This window comes from Montipora capricornis, chromosome 14, assembly GCF_036669925.1.
Source record: "Montipora capricornis isolate CH-2021 chromosome 14, ASM3666992v2, whole genome shotgun sequence".
Lineage (NCBI taxonomy): Eukaryota > Metazoa > Cnidaria > Anthozoa > Scleractinia > Acroporidae > Montipora > Montipora capricornis.
Window position 1 is genome coordinate 34,845,263 of NC_090896.1, and position 9,824 is coordinate 34,855,086.

The following is a 9,824-nucleotide window of genomic DNA, read 5'->3' on the forward strand; positions in this document are numbered from 1 at the left end:
TGTCAAGACGAAAATGGCAAAGAAATGTATCAAAATGAAAAACGCACGTGCAGAACTATTGTTTCTGCTAATTAAACCTATTGTTTTTTGGCGTTCGCGTACATGTAGCCGTCATCGTCCTTGCTTAAGGTGAACTGATTTCGTTGTGATTTTGCCGCAGGTGCTGTACCATTTTGTACTGTAGTCATGCTGTACTTCCCCACTCGTGACTTGATTCCACTTACAGTGTACAGTACATTCCCGTAAAGCGAGACGCGATTCGCATCGAGCGCGATGTTGAAAATCTGCAAGCATTCTTGGTCTTCACGTGACGTCAGAAAATTTGTTAATTGTAAAGGCAACAAACTTGATGGTGTAAACCTGGCTTTAGTCGATTTCAACCTGACGTCAGAGTTCTTTTCGAGACCTATCGAATCCCTACCCAACGGCATCTGCTGCGAACCGGGTGCCTTGAAGACGCTTTCGACTACGGCATGACTATTCCGGGAGTGGGGAGGGTGAAGGGTACCATAGCTGAAACAACCCAAACCTTTACAAACATGCTAACCTTAGGACTACACAGTGTTTAGGCCTAAGGTTAGAATTTTTGTAAAAGTTTGGGTTGTGTTAGCTTCAGTACACTTCACCCTCTACCCTCACCTCTACCCCCCACCCCCGGAATAGCTGTACTTGTTATTAAGCGAGTACATAAACCTTATTCATAAATGGCGGTCAATTTATAATTCTTTTGTCCAAGTGCAAATTAGCCTACCAAGCCTCGATACCATACAGTGAATTGAAAAGAATTCTTGCTCTAAAATGAGGCTTGGTAGGCTAATTTGCACGTGGACAAAAGAATTATAAGTGTGACCGCCATTTATGAATAACGTCTATAAATCTTTGTTTCTATAGCTGTTTTTTTTCCCTCAACAGCGTGCGTTCTCATTGGTTACTTCGAGGTTATATGACGTTAACAATAAAACTGTTTCCCGCCAAAAGTCTCTGAGCGGGCAACAGTGCAAATCTATGCCGTCAGAGGGTAACAGTGCACTGTTACCCGCGAATGTTGACCGACGACCGCCGTTGCTGTTGCCGTTGCACCTTTTTCTTTATAATTCTTTTGTCGAAGTGCAAATTAGCCTACCAAGCCTCGATACCATACAGTGAATTGAAAAGAATTCTTGCTCTAAAATGAGGCTTGGTAGGCTAATTTGCACGTGGACAAAAGAATTATAAATGTGACCGCCATTTATGAATAACGTCTATAAATCTTTGTTTCTATTGCTGTTTTTTTCCCTCAACAGCGTGCGCTCTCATTGGTTACTTCGAAGTCATATGACGTTAACAATAAAACTGTTTCCCGCCAAAAGTCTCTGAGCGGGCAACAGTGCAAATCTATGCCGTCAGAGGGTAACAGTGCACTGTTACCCGCGAATGTTGACCGACGACCGCCGTTCCTGTTGCCATTGCACCTTTTTCTTTTTGTGCTATATAACAAATCAGTTAATGACTGGTCCCTCAGGAAACATTCATTTTGTTTCCCTCGGCTAATCTCTCTTGGGACCAGTCATGAAGTGTTTAATGTTCCAAAAGATCGCTTTCGTTTTAGCCGCCATTTTGTATATTTTGACAGCAATGAGCATGAGCGTGATACTGGGAACTAATCTCATTAATATTCCTCGCCACGTTTTCCCTTCCGTCTGTTTACACGAACATATTTCATCCTTGACAAGGAAAAGTTTTCCTTATCATGGATGAAATACGTTATAATATTGTCAATTTTACCCTATCACCCTAGAGTAAGATTTACCCAAAATGGTCTTGTCGTAATTAGAGTCAGAAAATTGTCTATTTTTAAACCGCGAAATAAACTCTAGACCATGGAGGGAGAACATGAAAACTACCGGGGAGAACAATCGCGATTTACCAATTCCTAGTGTTTGAAACAGAAAGGAATATATATGAAATATTGTTCGGTTTAAGTGCATTTTTATCATTATCTACCTGTTGTTTCTATTTTGCGTGAGTGAATGTTTGTTTCCGTGACACATAAGGTTAATGTGGTTGGAGTAACTTTAGAATCGCAGTGAAATATTGATGAAGGTAAATGGAGGGTGTACAAAAATATTCATGAAGTATTGTGAAACTGTGTACGGTTACAGACAACAAGATCTTCTGGAATGATTATGAAATCCATTTGCTACCAAGAAGATATTATAAAACGAGCGAAACTGTTGCACACGTAGAGAATATCTAAATTCGATCCGTTGTAAGGGTATGCAGATTTTTAAACACGATATAAATCTTGATGGAGTTTGATTGCAAAATTGCATAAAAACCGCCTCAAGGTTCGCTATTTCGTTGTATTGAATCATGTAGTAATGAAGGATACCAGACAGGAAAATAGCATGTTGATTTCTTTTTTACGCGATTCTCATGAAAACTAGATAATTATATTGCGTTTGTGTTTATTGGAACAGGTTCTCCATATATCGAGATTTGCTGATATCGCGTTACAGATTTGTAGAAAATAGAAGGCACGTTTTTTTTTTCGTTGACTTACCGTGCAACGAGGATTAGAGGCGTGGACGTAGTTAAGTAGTTTAATAGCTACAGCTTGAAACATCTTTTGTACCCCGTATCATTTCCACAATACATGAGTCTACCCTTAAAAGACGGTGTCAGTAGTTCTGGCAGCGATAAAAGATAATAGTCATTTTTTATCTTCTTAGTGACCAAGCTGTATAGACCCTATGCAAAAATGGCTGCCTTTAAACTATTCTTTTGTTCATATTCAAAATAGCCCAACTAACCTCGTTCGGGATAACAAATTCTTTAGAATTTTTGTCTCAAAAACGAGCTTAGTTGGGCTATTTTGAATACGAACAAAAGAATAATTTAAAGGCAACCATTTTTGCATAGGGTCTATAAGAATTTCAGTAATTCTTAAACCCAGATGATTGCACGAGTAGCACGTATTTTAAAACATTTCCTTGCTCTCTAGTATGCAAAAACAAATTTCAGAATTTGAAGACAACGATGAAAGGAACTTGGGACTCGTTGACTAAGGCTCAATTCGATGATTTGACCACAGCTGCTTACACCTTATTCCAAAATGGCCGCCATTTCAGTATTCTTTTGTTTGAATGCAAATAGGCCTTATTCACGATAGTCGCCATGTTGATTTTCAAATTGTCATGCAAATTAGCCATGTGTTAGAACAGTGGAAAAAAGGAAATTTGCGGAAAATCTGCTCGTCGAAATATTGAAATAACATTGCTAAAAGTACCTTTTAGAATTTAGAATTAAGTACCTTTTATTAAAATTAGATATCTTTTGATTGCCTTTGACATTTTGACTTTCTACTTCGTTATCTGCTCATTTTTCGGGGTGATTAAAAAAAACATCAAAGTACCTTGTGTAATCATTCTATTTCACTACTTAGGTGATAAACATTCAATGAACGTGAAACAAATCGTCTGTGTGGCTAAGATGTTCGTTATAACCTCTCAAGCTTGTGTTGTTTGCCCCCTCAGAAATGTGTAGCTAATTTGCATGATAATAGCAAATCCAACATGGTGGCCATCGTGAATATGGTCTATTGGCCCCTATGGCCTCGTTCAAGGTTATAAATATTCTTTTGAATTTAACGTTCGAAAGCGAGGCCATAAGGGCCAATTAGCCAATATCAAAAATACCATAACACTCTTTGTTTGTCCCTCCAAAATTTTGCATAAGCATTGTTTTTATTTTCTCTTCGGACTTACAATGGTCCCAAGAGAAACTGGAAACAATGCTTATGCAAAATTTTGGAGGGACAAACAAAGAGTATTATGGTATTTTTGATACTGGCTAATTTGCATGGAAACAAAAGAATACTAAAATGGCGGCCATTTTGGAATAAGGTGCATTTGTTCCATAACAGGCCGGCGTCACCTACGTCTTGTCAATAAAAGTAGACTAGTTTACCTAAATGGTAGAAATGCTGTCGGGGGGAAGGGAGGTGTTCATTATGCTTGCGGTAATTTAACTATGGTTTCTGCGTGGAATTGAAGTGAGATTTTAATATATCTTGAGCAGGGCCGGCACAAAACGTGGACCCCAAACTGGACCTCCTTCTGACCCCCCCTCCCCCCCCCCCCCCCCCAGAGAAGAAAGAGGACATTGGATGGTTTTCACAGTGACATCATCAAATTCTACAATAAAAATCGATAGGTCTTCTGAATTTCAATCTAAAGGAGGTAGAAGATGACCTAGAAATGTATCTTTTTTCAAGTTTCCAGTTCCGTGACGTCTTTCGTTTCGAAAATACAGCATTTCCGAATAGGGCATTTTCGAAATATCAAATATTCAGCTTGATAGTGAGGCAGTGAGGGCAAAAACAATAGAAAAACGTTGGAATGAATATGAAAAATATTTATTATCCACTTTCCTTTGTCTTTGTCCTCAGAACCTCTCTTTCACGCTGAATTTTAATATATCGAAAACGACCTAAATTGTCACCATACGAGACACTACGATACAAAGCTATTTGGCTGGAAAGAAAGTCTCATCAGTTAGTGCCTTTCCAGTACATTAGGGGATGTGTTCACACACGTGTATTTTATCCCATAGGCGAAAAGTAAGCGCTTTCATCGCAAAGTGAACTCCAGATGTTTTCGTTGATTACCGGGCCACGTGACCACATAAAATTCTGTAAAGTTGAGTGAAACACTAACAACAAATAACTCAGAAAACATGTACCACATAGACCTGAGATTTGGAGAGGTGGTTAAGAGATTTGTTTCCTACAACATTCCATGTTCTTGGCCTTTTTCATTTAATGATTTCGAATATACTTTTTGTTGCGGGACAGTGTAAACTATCTGAAAAACAAACAGTTTGAGCAAGTACATTGCTAACTCAAATCTACGTTGTATCGGCTCTTGCTCAAAATATCTAGTGTCTCAATTTGTAACTAGGCCGATTAGATCAAGCCAGCTTGATCCAAAGTACACCGACAGGAATATTACGGAGAGCACGCGCGTTTTTGAGACGCGGACGGCAACCGGAAGAGAACACTTCGCATGCCAGGACAGTGGTGTCTCCCAGATTTTTATACCAATCGTTTTTAATGGAGAGAATATACTTAGCTATGTAATTGTCGTTGTGTGAAGACACGTTAAAAGGGAAAACAGCTCACTTCCGGTTGCCGCCCGCGTCTCGAAAACGCGCGTGCTTAAGCTCCCCAATCAGCCTAATGTCCACGGTTGCTTGCTTGAAAACTCTGAAAAACAGAGCAGGCTCTATTCTCGCGCATCTTAATTCCTCCATTCGCGCATAACCACAGTTCCTTGCGCCTTTGACCGCAATCCCTTGCGTTTCGAAGAAAATGTGTTCTTCTCTCGATTAGAGAGCTCTCTCGTTCGTTCGCTTCAGGCTCACTCACTGCGGCAGCAATTAAAAACTGAGCAATATTTGTGGGCGGTACTATGCATTTATTCAAAGTAGCAACCTCTTTTGAAAGCAACGATAGGAAGGATCTTCAAAGTTGTCGACAGCACCCAACATTAGCAAGACACAACCCTTTCAGTTTTAGCGATATTTTGTTTCATGAGTTATTTGCCGGTCACTCGTAATTCCCCTTGAAAGATCACAACCCTAAGTAACCTTGCAAAGTTTATTCTTGACTTACCTATAATTTAAAAATGACTTGGTAAAGTAAGTGTTGAATAAAGGAGACCCCTACCCTACACTATTCAGCGGTGAGGGGACGGCAATGAAATTAATATTTCTTGCAATCTAAACAACAGTCTTGTATCAGAAATATTTTAATCGGGCATGGAAGCAAAGAACTTTATTTGAGTCCCAAGATTTTTAAAGCACGTTGCCCTGTTCGTGTCTGGGTCAAGATGTGAAGCGCGATCGAAGCACCTAAGCAGCCAAATAAATCAATTGATATCATAGTTTCGAGGATAACAAACAAATCGGAACCATCCTCATACTTCAATTAGGACCGGCGTTGGTGCATCTATCGCATCGCACTCTGAAACTGGAAAGACGTGTCAACAAGGAAGTGAAACTATTTCAATGGATTTAAAACGTAATCCATTGAGACCCCGCCATCAGTCCAAACTGATGCCTCTTAAACGCATGCATGTCCGCTACGTCCGAATAAGAAAACACAATTTTCAATAAAAGAACTGATAAAGAGAATCTCTCAAAATTGGTCTTCTACCGGTTTAATCTAGTTTCACAGAGAAATTTGAACTCTACTCAAATCATTTCACTTTGCCTGACTTATCGGAATTTTAAATCACCTGCACATGACAGCTTTCTCCGATTACAAATCCCGTCTTTTTGTGTGCTGCCTTAGTTATCGCGACTCGGCGTAAAATTATAGGCCCGTTATGCGTGCACGAATTATTCAGCATTTGCAGAGCATATGTCACTCACATAGGTTGCATACAGTGGTACTTTTGCATTGTATTTCGGTCCCGGAAGTTCCAAGCAAACGAACTTAAATGCGTCAATGTTGGCACATTAATATTAGCTTCAAGTACTTTTTTCCTGCTTTCCGTCTCAAGCTCAGAAAAATGGCCAATGTTTACCATCATAGTTCACTAAATTCAAACACCATTTGCAAACTGAATTCTGGTTTCGAAAACATGGGTTGATCCATTTCATCACACATTTTAACTCAATACACAAAGGTACTAACAGACCAAGACTCACTTCGGTGATTAACGAGTGTGGGTCCGAAACCTCTCAACGAAGATTTGAATTGGAATTTATAAAGACGTGAAAAGTGGAATTATTAAGGTCTCGTTTTTTTTTTCAATTTTAATTCAATTTTAACTTCCGGATTGTTGAATGTCTTTCTTTCAACTTACACTTTTTAAAATAAGAAAGCATTCTTTAAGCGATCCCACTACTTAAATAGGTTGCCACTTTACAATCTTCAACGGCCCAGCAATGCTCTTTGTCCAGATGTGGTGTGTTATGATCAATTGCATTGCTATTCGCATTCCGCATCTGGTCTCAGCCGCTTAATGCAAACATGTATACAGCACAGCGAACCCAAGCCCCAGTTTTGACTTTTGCCCCAGATGTGCTGTGTCATAAGCATCGCTTCCGTTTCACGGAAAGAAAACCAGACGATAGTGTGCCTGTAAACCTGTCTACAGCACATAAATTTTTCATGTTGAGCACTAAAGAGCTAGTTGGCGAGTAAAGAGACTTGATCAGTAAATCATGATTGCCTTCTTTGGCCAGACGTTTCAACACTGTTTGTACCTTAGCAACTATCTCTCGGCAAAAGAGCGTACAATGGGTTCGGAAATAAGACACTGTCGTAATAAAGAACAAAGAATGATTTTTTAAATTCACTTGAAAATTATCACACGCTACTAGTAACGTATGCTTCAATAAAAGAATTCCTACACGTAGGCTTTAAGGAAAAATATCAATATAAGCCGCATTTCGTTGACCTCTCAAAAGATATTGGATCAAACGTCACACTTTAAGCACTTCGTTGAAAGCAAGCTCTCTAATTCCTTCTCTATTTTTGTATTTGGTGGACAGGACGCGTAAAGTTTGGAATGGACTAAGAGGACTTGGTGAACCTTTCTTGAAATTACCGAATTTTTCCTGAGCTTGGAGAACTTTTTGTACGATTGTGATCTGCTTAAAATGTTTTAGTTGAAAAAGGGAACAGTTATCTTAAGGTTCAATGCCAAGTAAGGTCTTTGTTCTTAAGATAATAACAAGTTAATTATATAGCGCATATTCACTATGAATATACTTAAAAGTACTCTTATGACAATGAACAGAGAAGAAAAACTTGACAAATCATTCGCGACATGCTGAAAACCGCAAAAGGCAGAGGACAATATTGACTCTTCACAAAACGTCGGGTAGAGTTGAACTGAAAGATCCCTGAGTAGATGATATTTCAATCTGGTGCTGCTGCATACTAATCTAGCGCTAGCGACAGAAAACAACTGAGATAATTTCCGATCGGAAATGACGCAAAACTTGTAGAAACGCACGGCTGATCATGGTAAACTTACAAGACATGATCAAGAGGTTTGTAGCAATTCCGGCGTTCATACCTTCACTTCGTAAACAAATTTTGAAACTTGATTCTCCAAAAAGGACGCACCGCACTTGAATCCCTTTATGATAGTACTCAACCCGTTCTCATTGAACTCTGTACTTTGGAGATATTTTAGGGTTTGTTTTTCCTCTCGAAGTGTGTTTTTTCTATCTGATTTACATCTCAAAGGGACTTAAGTGTAAAGTAAAATTGTAAAGAAATGACTCCAGCTTAAAATATCCCAGCTCGGTTTTGCATTTCCTGGTTGGGACTGGTTAACATCGCATCTTAAGGAAATATGTTTTTTAAGGCTTTATTGCTTATTCACAATGGAATAAGTTCTCGATCTTTCGTTCTATTGCTTTCCATACTTTCCAACCGGAAATTTTATTCCTAGGTCGAGACTTTCTGTTTATTAATAACCTTATGAATTAATTATTTTCATGAAACTGATATTTTTATGCTTGTCATACAAGAAAAACTGTAAATATATAGTGAAGCGTGGAGGTGAAAATGAAATTCGACTGTGCATTTACCAAGGGCGCAGCGAGACATCTAAGTTGGAAATGAAGTGTTAAGGAGGCTCGAACGGGTTTCAACACTTGGAAGACACTCTCTTTAGATCGAATGACGCTACTGTGACAACGTATCCTGTATTAGCAATATTGTGGTACCAAATAAAACACGAATTATTGCTGAACAAGACACAGTCATTATTTTAACGTAATATCGCACCGTGGCAACTAAAAACGAACTCGCTGACCCCCATTTCGTATTCATCTGAAAAGTAATTAGAAGAGCAAGATGAAATTTTCTGCAAAGTTTTAAAAAAATCTGTCTAGAAGATTCAGAGCCACCTTAACAAAATCACAAAATTAAGGTGGCCCTAAACTTTACGGTGTATACACACGGATGCTCAGAATGGCCCTAAATGTGTCCTGGGAGGACCACATGAGAAATTCTGAGCTCTACGGCGACCTCCCCAGGCTGACTGACAAGATCAGGCAAAGACGTATGGGCCTAGCCGGCTACTGCGTGAGACATCCGGAGCTCGCAGCAAGTGATCTTATAATAGGGACCTTTAGATTATAGGACGAGGACGAGAACGAGTAGGAATTTTGACTGGCAGTTTTTAGCGAAAATACTTTAAAAATGTATAACCCGTACGATTAATCTTACTCTTTGTTAGCAGTACAGGTTGCTCAGATATTCTTATTGCTTTTACTGGGCAAAAAATGCCCAAATTGTTACCGTGTTGTTGACTTGTTTTGACACGACGACATTTTTGCAAAATCTCGTACTAAGATAACGACGGTAACACGTTTTTCCCGCCAAAAAGACGCTGGTTTGCGCGCGCTCACTATTGTTCTAAGAGAAAATTTCTTACTCGTAGTCGTTCTCGTCCTAGAATTTAAAGCTCTCTACTGTGAGGAAATCATGGTCGAGGGCGAGGGCGAACAACGCTCATAGGCACCCTCAAGAGAGACACAGGGCTCAACAGCGTTGCCGAAGTTCGAACGTTGATTGAGGATCAGGATGAGAGGCGTGCAGCGATATGAGCTTCCCGTGTTGGCGTTGGCTGACGTCCTCGACTTACCTACTTAACTCACTGTTGCTCTGATATGACTTTGTAAATTTCGCCTGGAGCTTACCTTCTTCACGATAACACCATCAACGTATTTTTAAAAATAGCGCATACATTGCAGTCATTGGATGGGGATCCGACAATTCATTTTGGGAATCAGTACAAGTTACAGATCAGTGAATA